We start from the raw sequence: 4,083 nt of genomic DNA, 5'->3' as shown, positions 1-4,083 counted from the left end.
CCTCTGCTCCCTCCTCTGCAAACTATGGAACACAAATATTATTGGCCAGAAAGGCAGAAGAGGCTAGAAAGGCTGGTAGCTAAGTCTTCGTGTACGGTAGCTAAACACGTGGCCTACCACATAGGGTGGCCTGAGAGAGTGGGTTGTCTGCCAGGTCTTGGGGGCAGTGTCTGGTCCTAGGGAAGCAGGAATAGTCATTGGGTAGAAAAAGACCTCTTACCCATGAAAAGGATACTCAGTCACTCACTAATATTGATTTCTATTCAAGGACCTTATAACACAATTGAAGGGAAAAGAAAAAGATGCAGAAGCACACAAGGAGGCAAAGCAGAGAGTTTTCCTGAGCCAAACTGTGGTTACTAGAGATACACAGGATTTTAGAAGGGAGAAGAATCATAAAGGATGGTTCTAGAAAGCTTAGTGGAGGAGGTGAGCATTGAGCTTGTTCTTAGTGAATGCTTAGAATTTGAACAGCTGGAGAGAACATCAGAAGGGCACTGTAGATAGAAACAAAATGAACCAAAACGTGGAGGTGGGAAGGGGGCTCTGTGCTCATTTCAGCTAATCATGAGCTAAAATAATTAACTCAGAACTGCTCCCTGCGCTCCGCACTGGGGTTACACTGTTATCTACATTCTCAAGGAGTGCTCTGGTGGTGGAGGAGGGCAGACAGAGGTGAGAACGATTTGCTCCCTGGAGCCCCGAGGATGAAGGGCCAAGACTGGAATGGATGGGCTTTGGGGAGGGAGGGACATGTAGGCTGGGTCAGTGCTGTACAGGGGAAGAGTGGAGGTGGCATCATGGGGGAGTGACTATGGAGTATAAGCCACAAGCACTGAGCCCAGCATGTGTGTACACTGAGCTGCATGGCTGGAGAGGTGGGATGAAAGGCTGTGGGGGAAGGTGTGCCTGCAGGCAGGTAGAAAGAGGGCAAGCTAAAGAAGCACATGAAATTCTACGACTTGCCACTATATTTCATTAATCCTTTAGTGCTTCCCTGAAATAGGTCAGATCCCTCGACCACAGTCCGTGGGGTTTATCAATTTTTGTGGTCCAGAATTTTGCTGCATTACTAAAAGTCCATTTCCATTTTATAAGAGCTAAAGACGAAGCAGCTATGTATTCAGCCTCTCCTTATTGAACCAGGGAGTGAAAAAAAGCCTTCAGAAAAAGAGGAGAAAAGGAGGAAATTTCATGAATTCCTCAAACCACAGCCCCTACAAACAAATTCTTCTTCCCCTCAGCCCCACTCCACTCCACTTTCCCAGTATTTGGTGGGTGGTTTGGGAGCGGAGGTTTTGTCTGTTTCTATTTCCTTTTCCCCAAGTACAGTTGACTCAGATGTGAGAGATGGGTTGAGTGGATAATTTATGCTTGGAAAAACATCAAAAAGACCATGAGTAGCTCATTCCTCTGAAAGAACCAGTCAGTTAATTGGAATAGTCCCACTACTTTGATGTGAGGCAGGGGGATCTTAAGTAGTTCAGGACTCTTCAATGTGCAGAATTTTTCAGAATGAAGTCTAGTTGAGTGATCCCAAACAGCAAAAGTGGCTAAACCATTGGGAAGTCCCGGATCAGCACCGTTCCAGATGCAGTGCCCCCGTTCCATCTCTAAATCCCCTCAACCGTGTCTTTAGGGCAAGATGGTGGCCAGAGCTGGCCAGCAGAAGGGGCCTGATGGAGCCTTGGGGGCCAGGGCCTCCATTGGAGCCCCTGTTTGGTAGTAACTGAACTCCTCTAATGGACTCAGGCTACCTCTAGAAAGGCCCTCCCTGTGTGAACTGGGCTCCCACCATGCTGGACGGCTGCAGCTCTAGCTTCTGGGGGGGATGGGGTGGGGGTTGATACAAGATCCTGAATCCACTGATGTGGTGTCATCTGTTCATGCCTCCAGCCCTAGGAGGGACAAACCTCCGTTTTGCCTTCCTGTCCCCTCTTTATGTTCTCAGCATTTTGCCCATCTGTGTAAATGAGCAATAGGATGAAATTCCTCTGTTTAAAATATCTAGAGTGATTTCTACTTTTCTGAATGACCCCTGGATGATTCCCCCGTGTCATTTCTACCCAGTCCCTACTCGCTAGCAGGTGATACCCCACCAGCCTTCAGTACTGAGTTTAGACAGGTTAAGGAGTTCTGGGTGGAGGAGAAGAGGGGTGGTTTATAGACAAGGCTGAGATGCAGGCAGAGCTTCAGAAAAAGGGACTTTGCCAACCTGTTTGACCCTCCAGTTGGTTTCTCTGGACTGACTGTTCCCCAGGGAAGGTTTCCTTCTGAAGACACAGTATCGCCACTCTCCTGCCACTTGCCCAGGGAGTCTGCAATTTTAGTGAAAGCTCTAAATTAGCACAGAGCTAATGAGAATCTAGAATGTTCTGAGGAAAGGACTCATTCTTATAATCAGCTCTTATTTCACCACTTTTTGGAGAAATGATGGAGTGGTGGAGACCATGGTGCCCACTCAGAATTGAAAAGGGTCTGGTTAATCTCCCATCTTCTGTCTCTATCCCCTGCTTATGATTATGGAATCATCACAGTTAGGAAGGTTCAGAGAAGTAGGCAGTGAAGAGGTATGATCTAGACATTCTTTGAATGAAAAATGAAAAAATGAAAAAATAATTCATTCTAGATAAGTAAGCCCACACAAAGGTCAAGAACCTTCTAATATTGTTTTTCCTTCTGGGTCTCCACAGGGCTCCATTTGTGTGACCATAACATCTCAGTGGGTTTAGAAGCACGTCCAATTTTACTCGGTAATATACAGAAATGTGGTTTCTAAAAATACTCTCATTTACGGAAGGGATAAAGATGATGATGTCAGCTGACTTACATTTCAGGCAACAGGAAGTAGTTCTGCTTACCTCAGCTTTTGAGAACACATTACTCTTACTGGTAAATTCTCTTTGAAAACTAGTATTCTACACACACACACACAATTTTTTTCATATTAGAAATTGCACTTCTCACTTATCTGAATCTTCCCTTTTTTTTTTCTCATTTTTGCTGAATACCTCCACCTCAGTGTCCATAGGAATCCAGATCTTTGAGGAGCACTTGTAGGAGACTTTGTAACTTAATTAGTACAGATCTTTCTCTCTTCTACTCTTCTTCCTGCTGACTGTGCAATAAAGTCTGGGCCTGAATCATCTCTTGTTTTAAAATTATACCTAAGCATGGCTCTCTCCAAGTTAAAGAAAAAAACAGGAGGAAAGAAGAAAAAAAGAGTAATTTTCTGTGATGTTTGAAGTAAGGAAACCTGTATCACGTTAATAATTTTTATTTCTTTCTTGACCAAGGAATCCAACTGTTCTTCTATGTCACTTAGTGACTTAATTGTCTTAAAGACTCCAGGGATTCTCATGTAGCCCTGCCTCATATTAAGTTCACAGAACCTACATTTCTTGCTGTGCTTTTATTAGAAGAACTGGCTGTCTTTTTGAATAGATGTTAGATTGTTCTGTCTTTTATGTTGTTGTTCTATGCAAGTGTTAAAAATGCCAGTTTAAAAGACAGGACTGGCAAATTGTTTAGTTAAATTGTGCGTGGCAGATGCCTATGAATTCTTCACACCCATTACAGTTTCCCTGTAAAGTGCTATCGTCCTGAGGAGATTACACTTTAGATATTTGCAGTGTTTATCCAAAATGATGCAGAAACATTATGTGGTCTGATTGGAAGCCATCCCTCGCTCCCAGCCCTCCACAACAGCTCACGGAGTATGATTAAATGCTTCCTTCCATGGACACTTTGGTTTTATCATCCTTTCATTCTGTGGAACCATCAGGAATATAATGTGCATCTAAACAATGAGAGATGTCACATTTACTCAGGTCTAAATGCTTGATTAGTGTCTAGTGTTATAGAATGATTGACCTATGGTCATCCCATTTTGTGTACAAGGTATTAAATATTTTTGATAAGAAATACAGTATTTAAGAGGCAAAACACTGAAACTTGAGGCTCTATTTGAGGAATTTTTCATAATCTGCAATGACACATTGGTCTTTTGCTATGACCAGAGGAACATAGAGATTTTAATAATATTGCCTCTTTTTTATAACCTTTTCAGTTGAGGAATTGCTT

General features: G+C 43.2%; 1 long non-coding RNA gene across 1 annotated transcript; it reads left to right on the top strand.

Moving 5' to 3' along the window:
* The first annotated feature begins 464 nt into the window (after window positions 1-464).
* LOC125755938 (uncharacterized) lies at window positions 465-3,743 on the top strand. The gene is made up of 2 exons (XR_007413529.1): window positions 465-675; window positions 2,694-3,743. It is a non-coding gene; the product is annotated as an uncharacterized LOC125755938 (long non-coding RNA).
* The last annotated feature ends 340 nt before the right edge of the window (window positions 3,744-4,083 follow it).

This window comes from Canis lupus, chromosome 10 (assembly GCF_003254725.2).
Source record: "Canis lupus dingo isolate Sandy chromosome 10, ASM325472v2, whole genome shotgun sequence".
Taxonomy (NCBI): Eukaryota; Metazoa; Chordata; class Mammalia; order Carnivora; family Canidae; genus Canis; species Canis lupus.
This window is presented reverse-complemented; position numbering and strand designations above follow the sequence as displayed.